The following is a 16,000-nucleotide window of genomic DNA, read 5'->3' on the forward strand; positions in this document are numbered from 1 at the left end:
CAAAGGAGGCTGTGACCTCATGGGAAGCCTGTGCTGGAGCAGGCTCCTGGCAGGACCTGTGGCCCCTTGGAGAGAGGAGCCCCCACAGAAACAGGTTTGCTGGCAGGACTCATGACCCTGTGTGGGACTCACACTGCAGCAGTCTGTTCCTGAAGGTCTGCACCCTGTGGAAGGGACCCACACTGGTGCAGTTTGTGAAGAACTGCAGCCCATGGGAAGGACTCATGTTGGAGAAGTTCATGGAGGAATGTCTCCCATGGGAGTGACCCCACACTGGAGCAGGGGAAGAGTGTGCGGAGTCCTTCCCCTGAGGAGGAAGGAGCGGCAGATGCAACGTGTAATGCCTCACTGCTGGTGGGGCAGAGGTAGAGAAAATCAGGAGTGAAGTTGAGCCCTGGAAGAAGGGAGGAGTGGGGGGAAGGTGTTTTTAAGATTTGTTTTTATTTTTCATTATCCTACTCTGATTTTATTGGTAATAAATTAAACTAACCTCTCCGAGTCAATTCTGGTTTGCCCATGGTGGTAACTGCTGAATGATTTTCCTGTCCTTATATCGACCCACGAACCTTTAGTTGTGTTTTCTGTCACCTCTCCAGCTGAGGAGGTGAGTGATCAAGTGGCTTTGGTGGGCACCTGGCGTCCAGCCAGGGTCAACCCACCACACTCACAGATTATCTGCACCAGAAATCCCTGCATGCAAGTTTAAATGAGCTCATTTACCATTACAGCCCAAGAAGTTCATTATGATAAATCAGATTTTGTAGCATTAGGAAAATACTACCATAACATTTGCAAACTCTTTACTTCAACAGAAATATTCCAAGGGCTTCAGGTTTTCTTGGAAGCTCTTAATTCACCTTCCCAGAACACTCTACTGATACCATGCTCTGCAGATGTCAACTCTGCAGAAGCCCTGAACAGGAAAAGGAGTATTAATCTAGGGATAACAGAGAGATTGCTCACTACTGACAGAGTCCAGGCTTTTTTTTTTTTTTATCCCATAGTGATTTCACTACACTTCCTGCTGTCAGTTATTATCCTACACTTGCCTCAGCATAAGCTCAGAATTCAGTTATACATCTCTGACTGCATAAAGTGGCAGGGAGAAGAAGGTTGTGAAGTTACGGGTAAAGAGCCTCACTGCAATGGCAGGGAGAAAGCTCTGATGGCCCATCAGCAGACACTGCTCCCCACTTCACACAACTGAAAGTCGGATCTAGGCTGTTATTCTCTCCAGATATCACTTTTGCTTTGAAGTTTTAAGCAGAATATGAATGTGAAAATTAAGTGGTAGCTGCTAAATCTGTACAAGCATTTTCATTTCTGAAGCCTTATTTCAAAACTTCAGCTGGGAAGCGAAATTGTGCTATGATGGCATCAAATAAATGTCACAATCTTAATTTAGGACACTATCTAAAGCTGACAGAAATATCTACAGAGTTCAAGAAGCATTGGATCAGACCAAAGAGAAAAATTTTAAAGATGTTTAAGCACCAAAATGGAAATGAAGAGTGGAACGTCACTGGCAGCTGTGTATCTGCTACAAATCCTGAAAGAATCCAAAGAGTTTAAGTAACTAAATATCTTACAAAACTAGATTACCCTTACAGTTTACCCAAACACCACCAGCATCAAGTAACTGCCTTTGCAAATGCCAAAACTCAGTGTATGACATCTCAGCCTTGAGTTACTGGGCCAGATTTGCAAATATATTTTTGAGTCACTTAGTATTCTGTTTTTCAAAATTACAAATTAGAAATGGAATTACAATTATAAAGAATGCTGAAGCAATATGAACACTCTTAGTATCTTTTTTGACAGTGCAGTTCTATGATTCAAAAGAATCTAAGAAGATTTCAATATTTTATATGAGACACAGGGGAAAACAAAACAAAGGAAAACACAAAAGCCAATTAATAGTAATAGAACAACAGCAGCACTCAATAGCCTGTTTCTCTTTTGTTTTAGCCAGCATCCCAGGATGCTGTGTCACATTCCTGTAGTCTGCCTAGAGAAACCCATGAATAATCAAGATCTGAAGAGATAACAATCCATCAGGACTTGTACTTACATTATTCTGAGTGAAAACCACAAACAATTTTCTACTTCATTATACTGAACTCAAATATTTAGTGCGTGGGTGCAGCAACTTCCCTCCACTTTCTTTTCCAGAAATATGTTCACCTCTTTAAACACATTTACGTAACTTCCTTTGCTTGTTTTATCTGACATTTCATGCCTCAAAATCGTTGTATGATTATGCTGAATCTAGAGAGTCATCTGGCATTAAGGAATTACTCTAGTTTTGCAGTATGTGATTATAAAACCAGGTTGTTAATCAGTCTTGTTACTCTGATTTTCACTAACATGATTAACATCAACATCTAATCTAGTTTACAGTCTTTGCTTCAAATGTTACAACACTATCTATGACTAAGAAACTAAAGTTTTCTGTTGTCAACACCCCGTAGTCTTTAACTCTGCCTTGTCCATTTTTTTTGCTGTAACCTCATAAATCAAGACAGTATTTCAAGTTGGTCTCTTTATACTTACTTCTTTATTGGTATGCCTTGCTTTCCAAGGGCTCAAACCTGCAATACGCTAAGTATCTATTAAAAAAAAACAAACAACAGCCAACCAACCAAACATCAACACTGAAATATGACTTCAGTAATATAAAAAAATCCATTTCCTGCTACAAGACTATTCAGGAGTCTGACAATAGGCAGGTATTTAAATGATTTTTTGGATCAGAGCCCTAAGGTTCAGTACCTTATAGCACTGAACTCTGTATGCTTCACTGGATTGCCTAAATTCACAATGACTTTAATCCAAACACGGGTTTCTCCCACACCTCTCCTTTTAAAAATTAACAAATCCTCCCTCACAAAGAATTCTTTATATGCTCCTGCACTTCTCGCTCAATAGTGTGTTATTAACAGAAGTGACAGTTCTGCTAGAGAGGAGGCTTTTCTAGCAATATTTTCCACCTGCTGAAACCCAAAAGAATTTGTAAGAAAGAATCCTTAGAAGATATTTGATTTTCAACATTAAGAATTATAAGATAAATTTAGCTACATCTCTAATTCAGAAAATATATCCTTATCACCCTCTATGCTGGCACATGCCTCTGTGGCTAGGATTGTGTGATGGGATTCTGTGTTCACTGTGCTTCCTCAGCCCTTCCAGAATAACACCAAATGCTTTCAGATAGTTCACTCTACCTGAAACTACTTATTCCCAGGAGCGCAGAACACTTCTTAAAAACTCAGAGAAAGTGTATTTGCTCCACTGTGCATATAACACTACAAAACTTCACTGACTTATTACCTATCCCTCCTGCTCCTGTCCTTTCTAGGATCTCCCATCTGTTGCTGGTTCTCCAGCTTCTCCATGCAGTTCCAGTAGACACTGAATTTCCCAATTTTTCTTTTTCCTTTATTGCTTTTAAATGGCTTCCATTCTTCAAGAAAGTCAGAAAGTAATCTCTCCATTTAACTGGACTTACCACTTCTACCACAGCAGCTATAAGGCTCCCAAGTCCAGCAGACCTGAGAGAGTATCTCAACAACATTTATCTAATCCGGAAGCCATATTACATTTACTTTGACTATATTTAGTGCTCTCTGCACATATTTTAGCAAATATCACCTGCCAGAACTGACTGAAAAAATGATCAGTTTCAAGCAATTATTACAAACTATTCATGGAAAACGAACTAGAAACTTATAAACCTAATTCTCTTCAGGGAAAATTTGCTTCTACCAATTACAACAACCAAAACAAGAACCAGAAGAAGACCGCTCTGACTTCCATGTCAAACAATAACTAAGCATAAGAGCTCCAGTCAGGAAGAGAACACAACAAATACTACAGCAAACCATCCACTGCCCAGTAGCTATTGGTTGAAAATTGTAGTCACGAACTTGTGGAAGTCAAATAAACCTTAGATAAGACTAGATTGTTTATGGGTGTTCATAAAGTGCAAACTGAATTTGAAGATTTCTTTAGCTCTGTCTCCTGCAACAGACAAAAATGCCACACTGAAATCATTAAAAGCATAAAATAATGATATCTATATTGCAGTTCTTGTATACACTTATTTTCTTAAATATTAGTACATCAGGCTTAAAATAAAGGAAATCATATTCAAATCCAATTAACCTGCCTGCTCTGTTCTCCTCTCTCCATAGGTCAGATGTTCAGTTTATTGTATGTGCAGTGGCAGATGTACGAATTAACTTCTTCCTCACTCAGCTACTTTATTCCTACAGTGTCTCAAAGATCATTTGTTTTTATAAATCAGTTTATTTTTACTGTGGAATGTAAACGAACTTGTGAACATATGCTTAGATTGCTGAAGTTAGCTATTTTAATAACAATTGTATTGACATGAAGGATGTAAAATCTTAGCTTTGGAGTAAAACAGTTATAGCTGGATGTAAGACATATAGATAAGAGTTTAAGCTGATATAAAAATAGCCATTAAGCAACAAAATAAATCCAACATTTTAAATGTGTTCAATATGCAGTACCTAAATCAGGAAGAATGGAATCTGTTGAAGAGTCACTGCTTTTAATGTATGTCCAGAAAATACACACGAAAAGGTTAAATTATTTGAGTTTTATCAGTCCCTTTACCACACTAAAAAAATTAAGCCTGTTTATTGAATTAAATAAAAAAGCTAAACCATTAAGAAAGACCAAGCAAAAAAACCCAAAATCTTGACTTTTTCTATGATGCAATTTTAGTGAAAAAAAAGGTTCTTGGGGTTATTTTATCTTCATAATTTTTTGTTGCTTCAAATGTAATTTAAAAAAAAATCTATTACATATACTAGATACTAATCAAATAACCCAATTAAATGTTCCTTTGAACAGATATAGCTATAAACAGAACTAACTTTTCATATCCTAAATTTTTTTTAGCAAAAAACTTTATTAAGAATGCATGTTAAACACATTGCAGCAGAATTGTTAATAAAAACCTGATATGAAGTGTTTCGTTTTTTTAACTGATTTAATTAAATATGAAAACAGGACTGCATGGTTTTGACTTACTGATTGTATTGATTGGAAAGCTCAGAAACACAATAACAAAGCAACAAAAGTTATTTTTATTTGTATCTGTAAAACAAATAATATGTAATTCAATAATACTATTTGCAGTTTGATTCATAACTTTTGCATGCTTGGGAATATTTGCAGTATGTGATCCACACATGATTTTGCATGAAATGCAATTTTTTTCACATTGTTTTGAATAGAGAAAAATCCTTATATTTATAGGCTATGCAAGACCTTCAGTCTGGTACAGAACTGTGTTAAACCCCTGAGTGAACTCTTCTTCTAGTTACTATCTCAAATTTACATTATATTCAGAGTGAATATAAGATTGCGTTTTAAGATTTAATCTTAAGAATCTAAGTAAAAATAGCTATACTTAATATACAATAATAGAAAAAATACTCATTAAATCTCACATTATGATGGATTTACCATCTTAAGTATCTAGTTTTTTTTTTATTATCTTTCACCAACTTTCAAATTATTAAACTGAACGGAATCCTTAGAGAGAAGTCACCTGTGAAATCTGATGACAGGTTATGGCTACTGTGGGAACAATTTCATTACCAGACTTTTGAGTACTTACTTAATGTCACACTTCAATGGTAAATGATTATCTTTTATGTCTAATTTAACTTTGATTTTATTTTCAAAAAGATTATTTTTAAGAGTTATAAAAGGATAGCTCTAAACCCCTGACATTTTCTGTGCCATGTTAATGATATTTCCAGTTTTAGAGGCAAAATCCTGTTCGTAGAGTACAGCTCAACACATGTGTTCACTCCCTGAGAGCAACAAGGAATTCATTCAGCTTGCCTCTTACGACTAGATCTGTAGGTTACAAAAAGCCTTATGGGAGGTAAATTTACAAAGGACTTCCTGACCACTGCATCCTTTATTCTTTAATGCACTGCAGAATCAAGTTAAATCCACTGGTTGGATTTAGCAGTAAGAATTTATGTCGGGTTTTTTTAATTCCATATAGTTTGTCAAGGAAAATGGTGTCCTTATTTTAGGTATTGCAATTTACATCTAACTTAGTCCTGTTGGGAAAGGAGGGAGAGGGGAGGCCATGCCTCACCTAATTTCTATTTTAAGGCTAATAGGAAGGCTTAGACAGGAATTAAATGGTATGCAGTCCTTAGCTGCCCCTCTGCCTATGGATGAAATTTATCCATTCTGAACACCCCACGCAAACAATACTAATACTATTTTGAGAAATATCTGAGCGCTTTTGACAAGCTCTGAGCTTGACAGGTTGCATTTACAGGAAGAATTGAAGAGTCCAGCATAGAAATTTCAGTGGAATAAAACTTTGTGTGGGAGACTTTACACTGTGTGGTTTCAAATCACTTCAAGTAAAAAAAAAAAAAAATTGTTATTAATAATAATAACTATAATAAATATACATATCTTCATTTTCCAGCTTGGGTCTCATCTGGTACAAAATTTCAAGCCACTTTTTGGATAAAAGGCCCTTAAGCTTTGTGTGTAATAGTAAAGAATTTTTCAGAAAGGAGGACTGAAACTCAGCATTTCCTACATTCTTCATCTTTGCAGATGAGTAATAAATTGCTATGGATAGCCAAATATTCACACTTCCATCTTCTTTGACCCAACGCAGGCATGGCTTTAGTCAATGCAAGGTAGAATAACTTCAATAAAGTAAAGAGAACATTACCTTCACCTTCAGTTACTTCAGGGTAACATATTCATTTGGAAGAAGTGAGTTAACTTCCCTCAGGCACAAAAGAGGATTAGTATCTGGGAGGCTTTGATTTACTGGGCAAAAGGCCAGCATTGTTGACACATTAAATTCAGAATCTGAATTTTATGTGACCGAAGAAAGCCAAGGAAGTCAGATTGCAGATGAGAGGTCTTGCAAATCTCATCAGGGCTTCCCTAACATGAAGAACAGCACCTGGGCTACTCACATGTTACCAAAACTTTATTGCAAATACACGCTTTGCTCTGACAAAGCTTCCAATTCTTGTCTACAGGCTATATAAAGATGTTTGGCTCTACTAACAAGCTGATTCTGAGCTGTGATTCTGGGTCCAAAACTGCACTCATTTCAAAAAAAGGTTTTAGACTTCAATGTTGACCCCATTCAAGTCAAAGACAACACACTCTGTGACCTCCAGTTACAAAAAACTTAATTCAAAAATAAAGCCTGTTCTTTCTAGTGAGAATGCAAAAAAAAAGTCTTAAAAGGAAAACAATTTAATGGTGAAAGCAGAAATGATGGAACAATGCTGTCTTTTATTATGGGGAAAAAAAACTAAGGAAGTTAGAATGATTTCTATAACTTTTCAGGACTTTACTCAGAAAGCATGTTTTTACTGACATCCCTGGAAAATTCATCTTTAGGTGAAACCAAACAAAATTATGGGAGATAATACTTTAGCCTTTAAATATTTGATCAAGAACATGTGAAAATACTATGTTCTAAATAAAACTTCACCATCAGCTTAATTATCATCTTTGCTAGAATATAGAACCAATAATAATAGAGTATTCAATGAGTCGTTGTAGAGAAGCTAAAGAAATGACGAGAAATTTTAAAAAAATCATGGTGATTATGAGATGAAATCAAAATATACTCCTTGATTATTCTGAAACATTTTGCTACATTAGGAAATGCAATTTTTCCCATAATATTTCTTGTCCTCCACTGCCAAGACCATGAGGTATCTTACAAGTTTTGATTCCAACACAAAATTTCAAAGTGGGAACTGTACACTGAAGTCTTCTTGGAGTTTAGGAGTATTAAGACTGTTTAGTAGTAGAAGACTTTTAGGAGTGTTTATTTGGTATTTCATGGATATTTCATTAAGAAGAATGTGTCTGTGATTGCACTCTTGATGAAGCCGTTTATTTAGACCTCCTTACCTGCCATGGAAAGATAAAAAGACACTGTGTAGAGATTGCAGCTGTATTGGGCATAGCTCCCACAGGGGAAATTACCCTTTAATAGTGTTAAGCTCGATGGTGTGTGAATGGTTATACGGTACTTGAGGTGAATGAACCAATTCATCTTTCAGATTAGGACTGCATGCCTGAAAGTGATATGCTTTGTCTCAAAAACAAAACAAAAAACCAAAAACAAACCAAAACCAAAACCAACCAACCAAACAACTGACAGAAAAACATAAAAATATTTTTCTGTCACGTTTACTACCACCTGATGTTGAACCAACTTCCAGAAAGGGCACAGCAGAATGAGTTAAATAAATTAATGAAGAAAATGTATTCGTTTATTTCCAGTCAGGCTGTATTTTCAATATTAAGATTATTCACAATATAAAAAGACTAATTAATTTATAGAAAAGGAACTATTCTTTTTTATATTTGGAATGAGAGAAGATATGCAATAAGAAGATATGCAAAGATATGCCCTGCTTGATTTCCTTAGGCATTTCACCTGAACCTTGTTTTGAACAAATAACAAAACTGTACTACTTTCATTTGTTACTTTTCCAACTGGATTTTGTGGTAGGCAACAGTACTTAAATAGGGGACTTCCAGTGAAATTCTGACACAGAAAATTTGTTGCATTTCAGTAAAACCAATGAAGAATCCACAGCTTTTTATTAAATATATTAGTCTGAAAATTTTGTCATCATTCTGAGAAGTGTCTTTTCTTGGCAGATAAGTTAAAGGTAACAGGAAAGATTCATATTTTTCCATGTCCAACTACAGACAAAGTCAAATATTGAAGAGGATATTTTTATTTTGTGGAGTCGGAGATGGCTACTGCATTGATGCTCTGCTGGAGATACAAGAATTAAATGAAATGTTTAGAATAGGTAAGATACAAGCTGAATCAACATAAAAAGACTGAAAGTCAGAAAACCACCAATATCCATCCACTGTATGCATGGCAGACTTTATCAATTTCAAGACTACAGTTCTGAGTCAATACTTTACAGCCAAAGATGTCAACCCTCCCGATTATTCTTGAAGAGACAACTGTTTAGCAAACAGACTGCAAGACCTTTTGCAAAATCCCAGAAGCAAATTTTAACAAGTTTCCACAAGGTTCACAACAAAAGGAAAATTGTAAAATTATCTGACAAGTTCCTAACAGACAAGACAAACTTCCAGAGTCAAACAGATGCTTCACATTTTGTATGTAAGTTACTTGGAGTAAGAGGACTCAATGAAGCAGTAAAGAATTTTCTTCCTGAAAGAAGCCCCAGATAAGTCATCAAATTTTTCTGTTATGGTCACATGCTATATTAACCTCCGCTAACAGGGGAGTAATAACAAAAAAAGACAAACATTACACCAGTAGCAGTAAGACTGAGTGACCTTGAGGTTGAAGGGGTTTGGTTTCTTAGAAATTAATTATTTTGAAACAAATGCATTTTACATGTAGAATGGTAAATTTGTTGTTTCTCCACCCATAGAAATATTTTACTTTTGCCCCAAATCTGAAAATGTCAGTACTTAAAATAATGTTGATGCTTGAAGAAAACCTCAGAAGTTGATGCAGTGGTATACCTGACAAATGAGAACAACTCGCATAAAAAGCACCTCTTCCACAACTTTACTTCCTACAGTAAGCAGTTCAAACTGCTTGTATATCTCAGCAACATCTGGTACATGAGCTTGCCATTCATTTCCAAACTGTTAAATAGGTTTGTGCGCAGCTCTGTGTGCTAATGTTATTTGACTTTTTTGAGTGGTTACTTTTTAGTGGCTATCAGTTAAGAGCTAAAATTTTTTATTCTGTCTATGAAAAATGCTTATTAGTTACTTATTAGATGCAATGTTTTCCCTTAATGAAATAGTTAATTGATATTAAAATCCACCAAATTATCTTCAAAGTATTAATTTGGTATCTGAAAGTTAATAAGAGTTATCTAGAGTGATATTCTCAATTTACCACAAAAAGGAATCAGGAGAATAGTATCAAAAGCAGGACATTTTAACATGTTGCTCTTATAAACTCCCTTAAGACTCCAGTGTTTCTTTCCCCTAAGTGGTGCTGACGGATACTTTACTTCATTAATGCTGATCACTGGAAGGGTGACCCAGACTCCAGTCTTCAAGCTTCAACTGTAGTCCTGGTTACAAGGACAAGTCCATTCTTATTCTTTCAACACCAGGATACTGGGCACTACAAGAGAATCTCAGCATCAAGGATGCAAATGTATTTTAAGTTGTTCTTTCTTCAACATTTTATTGAAATTATCTCTAACGCAGGATTAAGTTACGAACAGAATTAAGAAAAAAAGCTGACAACACTCTTACTAAAAGCTTTGTAAGTGCAGAAGTGACAAAAAAGAAACACACTCACTCCATCTTCACACTGCAGAAACACATCCCTGACGCGTTTCCCTCCCAGACTCCTAGGTCAAACTGTAAATAACTGCTTATCCTGTGCCCTGTGGGTTTAGAGGCTCAGTTCTATATCCTATTTGGTGTCCTCTGACTGCTGTCAGAGGAAACAGCTGTTGGGCTGGGGAAGAACGCTGACTTTTAAATCCTTATTTATCCCTGATACAGCTTCCTGATCCTTGGGGCTCCTTCTACAGTTGCCAGGTATTATCATTCCCCTTTCTTGTTCCCTTTCAGTTACTTCTAAGGACATATTTATTTGAAAGTCAATCAGAAATTTCTGTCTATTTTCAACCACCTTGCTGGCAGCTGCCTTCTGCTTTGTAAATATTAATATTGGTTGGGCATCTGCTCAGCTGTGAAATAGTCTTTTAGCCACTGGGTCTGTGTTTGGCAAAGCCCTAATCAGAGTTTTAGGCAATGTGAAGCTGAGTCTCTTTCCACTCAGATAAGCATCATTATTCTTTGAATCATTCGCATTTTGTTTGTCCTATATCAGTTTTAAGTTCTCAGCTGTCAGATGTGGCTCCCTGTGTGGCCACATAAATGCTTGTGCCAGAACAAAAGGCACCAGAGGGACAGGAAAGAATATTCAAGAAGGGACTGCACTTCCTAGTGATGGCTTATAGGAATCTGAAACCTATGTAAAGCAATTACTTGCCTTCTCGTGACACACACATACATTAACTATATTGACTTAATAATGTCCTCATGAAAATATAGTTTACTTTCAATAAAAGTATACAGGAAACATAAAAAGAAGCCATATCAAATAAAGTCTATCAGTCAGAAGCTTATTTCAGTGGGACTTCAGGGATTCGCTCACTTCCAAAATCAGTGCTTCTCTCTTACACACTCCAACGTGAATTTAAAGCAGAGGAAGAGTGATTAACAAAGCAATTTCAGTAATCCTTGTTTTGATATTTTCTTTTGAGAAAAGTTCATTCACGATTGATGGGTAAGAACTCTCTTCTTTGGAGACTGATGGTGTCCTTAGCCTTGGTTACATTGTTTTATCAGTATGAGCAACAGAAAAGAAACAAGTAACAACAGGGGATATAATCATCTTTCAACTTTGTGGCTTACTTCCCCATTTGATTTCAGATACTAAACCAATTTTTTTCATTCATAATTTGTATTGCTGTTTGTATAGTGTCATCTCACATTGCTTTGTTAATTATGTTGTCAAATGCTTTAAATAAAATGTGTAATCTTCATTTCTTCCTTCCAGCTCTTTCAATTTTACAGGTTTCTTTCCTACTGGCATGTAAAATAAATTAATATTAATGTGAATTTACAGAATGCTAGCAGAAAGTCAAAAAATCATGCACTGGATTTGGCAATAAAAAAAGTCTCACATTAAAGAAACATTTCAGACACCAGCAATCTTGCAGGCTTACATGATACTTCCAATCACACTTTAGGTGGTAAGCAAGTGCAAAACAATGGGAAATGCACATGAGAATCAAGTTAGCATTTTTGATTACTGAGAATGGGCAGTGAATTAAATGAACTGGGTAAGAGCCCACAGTGAATTATCTTACGCATTCAAGAATTAAGAGGGCAGCAATTCAGAATATATTCAGATTAAATTTGTATAGTTTTATGCCTTTCCTTACTGGTCCCCAGGATAACTGAAATGTCTCAATCTGCAAGAATTCTGTGAAAAGACCAGGAATGTTTATGGAAAGCTTTCCCTAAGTAAAAGTGATGGTCATCTATGAGGTCTTTCTCACCCTGTGTACACAGCATGAAGTACATTTCAGACTAACATTTCAACTGCAGCAGTGCCATTCATGTATTTTGTAATTAAGATCTGGTACATGAAAAATAAAGTAAAACAATACAAAATTGGATCATTGCATCATAAAATATATAAACACATGCTGACAATAACTCACTATCTTTAGATCCAAATTCCCAGATGAGCCTTACAGAACATTCACAGCATTCACCCCAACTAAATAACTGCAGAATATATATGCAGAAACACAATCATCTTTATATGGCATATATTTAAGTAAAATAAAAGTTATTGAATATGTAAAAGATAATGAATTCTCTCGGTACACATCTTGTCCTCTGGAAAAAAAAAATAGTTTGCAAATCATTTGCATCTAAAAATATTATATATCCATACTCACACAAACAAAATGTTGACTATATGATGTAAACCCAAAACCAGATAAAAAGACTGAAGGCTGAATTCATTAAATGAATTCTTCTTGGGAAACAGTGAAATGACACAGATTAAAACTACAGTGAAGCAAAGACAATATGAAGTTCTTAAAAGAAATCCTGAGTATTTGCAGAAGAAGAAATTGTGATTTTGACAACACAGATCTGACAGCATTTAAGGGACAGGACTGCACTAGTCATACTTAAAAATTTAAAACATACAGGGATTCTTAGCAGTAATATTTGAAATATTGCAAAATTTCCCCATACACTTCCTAGATAATACTTGAAGAGAAAAATGATGTTATGTATCCTGAACTGACCTAAATGTTTTGTCATCTTTTAATCCTATAAAAGTAACAAAAGGAAAGTCTAAAAATTATTTACTGCTATTACTGAGGTGATTATTTTTATTAATACTAATTCGATTTTCCTTGCAGATCTGATGCTCTAGTAATGGGCTACACTGTGCATAATGTGGTTGGGCTGCATCATCATTAATTAATTGATGACCTTTGCCCTGAACAGGTTAAAATCTAAGCACAAGACAAGATACAACAGATGGGAAGAGACCAACAGATGGGAAAGTACCAAAAAATGCAGTATTGGTCAGCACGATAGGCTTGTTTTCTCAGAACTCCTGTTGTCTCATCTTTTGTCAGAATTTATATGAGCAGCACAGAAACAGAGACATTTAAGGAGGATTTTGAAGTAAAATAACATAACAGTTTTGCAGATGCTAGTGATATTGTCTCCCTCAAGTCAGAGTTGACATGAACATGAGCAATGACGTCACCATGGTATGCTTCGGGCTGAGTTACCACTGCAACAGCAAATGGTAGGGTCTGTGTGAGGAAAGGCAACCAAAGGCCTTAAGTGTGAAGGACAAACAACTCAAATCTGATACAAAACTGAGACATTTAATGTAGAGAGTGAGAAACAAAGACAAAAGCAATAAACTGCAAAAAAAAGGGTTTTTTTAAACAACACAAAGCAGATGCTCTGGCAGCAGATACAGTAGTATTTTCCACAGCTAGATACTTAAGGTTAGGATGGGAGAGGTGGAAAACAAAGTCCTACTTAGAAATATAATTTAATTCTTCATATTTCTAAGCAAACCCATGTAAAGCTAAAAATCCATGTTGCTTTTAATATAAACAAAAGCATGCATAAGTAGTTTCTGTTGAAAATATCATTTGCCAGAAGACTTTCCTCTGTCCTTGGTTAAGCAGCTACTTAGGTCTATGAAGCAGACAGGTCCTAGTTGACTTTTCCATGCTCTCCTCAAGACTTTCTACAGCACTTTCTTGCCTCATCTTAGATCTTACTAACGAATTCCTCCCATCTCTTGCAGCAGAACTCAAGGGATAAGCAGCACCAGGACTGTTTTGAACTTTAGGCTTGTAAATTCACCCTGCAGAAACTATATAATTTGGTTACACGTTCAACATGATGTGTAATTTCTTAGTGGTGAAATATTCCCTGCAATATTTATTTATTCCTTAAATCCCTCATCCCTTACAGAAATACCTTCTGCGCAGTGACTGCTAGTTGCATTCAATAATTGCATTTACATGCCAGACTTCCATTCTAGATCAAGTAAAAAAGGCTCTAATTCCTCTCCCAGGTGAAACCAGCATTAGAAAGGGTATAAAAAATCATACTCCTCTTATTCCAAATGTTTCAGATATCTATCAGGAAATACATCACTGAGACATTTAGTCACTTGCTACAGTTTGCAGTGAATAAATTATGCCCAGCTCAGACTGAAATGTGTTTGTTTAAGCTATTTTTTCTTGAAATATTGACTATATTTGCAAAGTTTTTTAATAATAACAATGTTAAATAATAAAACATGGACTGATTTTCTACTATCCTGCAAATTGAATGACAACTGAGTACAGAAGTCTATCTAAAGAAGGTGACAGTGTTCTTGAGTGAAAAATTCATTTCTTACATTATTCTTAGGTTTTTTAAAATAAAGATACCAAGTCTTGAGATATTCACAAAACATTTCTTAGAAGTATCAGAAGATAGTTATTATTAGTCAATGTCTAATTTAGACCTAATGGAGGCAAAGAAAACAACAAAAAAAGTCCTACAAGAAAACGCAAGAGAATTTTAGAGGAGAAAGACACATTTATTTACACATTTCACCACCGTCCTATATTCCAGTAAATTCCCTGAAGAATGTTTCAATTAGGAGCTAAGTGGCTTTTGTAGGTTTGCATAGTAACAAAAAGAATAAGAACAGGAGGAAAAAATACATTAAAATTTATCATGGGAGGGTGGACAGAAAGCACTACTGAAAATTTTTTACATCAAATTTAATTTGTCAAAAAAATCCATTCATTTTGTCATAGTAACCTACCTTATAGTAAAAACATCATAGAGAAAGTAGTAACCTCACTGTGATTATCACTTCTAGCTCTACCTCAGTTTGACCAAAGGTACAGTCAATAGTGGTTTTACTAGAGTTTTGTTAAAGATAACTAATTTACTTTGTCTTATTTTATTTTCTCACCTTTGGCTCAACAGAGGATTGACCAGCAGGTGGAAAAGTTACTTTGGAATACTATCACAAAAAAAAAGTCACTGAGTTAGAGAAGTAACATTCAATGTTTTTAGTAAGTGATCATTTATAATAAATATAATATTATTTAATAGTAGTTGGCATTTTCATTGCATTCGTGTAAGAGCTATCATATCTTAGTTGTAAAAAAAACTAAAACACACAAAATGTGAAAATTAAGAAAAAGATAAATGGCAGGAATACAAAAACACATCTTTCTTCTAATAGCCATAAGGCTTGAGAATATTTACTCTTTCAGAATACAAGACTCATTTGTTGCCTTACAGAGGTCAACATGAGTCAATAATAAGCATTGCAGTTCTGCATTTGGAAGTTTCCAACAGCAGCCCAAACTGAAACCTGCTTCTGATGACCACTGAAATGGTGCTTCTTTTCTGTGACCAACCTGAGCTGGCAGAAAAGACCAGTCTATATACATAAGGACCGTCAGGGGCCGATGATGTAACTTCAGTGACTCAGATTTCCATGTGCAATCTGTACAGTTATTAATCAGGGAAAGGGCAATGTGTGCCCTTTCTTCTTACTTTTTGTTTTCCCCAGAAAGGAACCCAGGTTCAAAATACTCTTCTGTTGTTACATTCATTGGTCTCAAGCTTCTTATAGTGAAACATTTTGCTTCCTACATACTTTTTTCTCTTACTATTACTATTTTAATTCCCTTAGATGGTAGTGTAATTTATGCAAGCTTTACCAATGGTAGTATATCTTTCCTATTCAGCTGTATGTTGAGCTTTCAGGTGCAACAAGGCAGTTACCCTGAACAAATTTGTTTTGTGCCTGATAATGTACATTTCTTCTGATTTTCAACGTCAATAT

General features: G+C 35.4%; 1 protein-coding gene across 1 annotated transcript in view; it reads right to left on the minus strand.

Moving 5' to 3' along the window:
- Positions 1 to 16,000, minus strand: part of KCTD8 (potassium channel tetramerization domain containing 8) — a 107,261-nt gene that overhangs the window by 2,045 nt on the left and 89,216 nt on the right. The window lies entirely within an intron of this gene.

The sequence above is a fragment of the Columba livia genome, chromosome 4, assembly GCF_036013475.1.
Source record: "Columba livia isolate bColLiv1 breed racing homer chromosome 4, bColLiv1.pat.W.v2, whole genome shotgun sequence".
Taxonomy (NCBI): Eukaryota; Metazoa; Chordata; class Aves; order Columbiformes; family Columbidae; genus Columba; species Columba livia.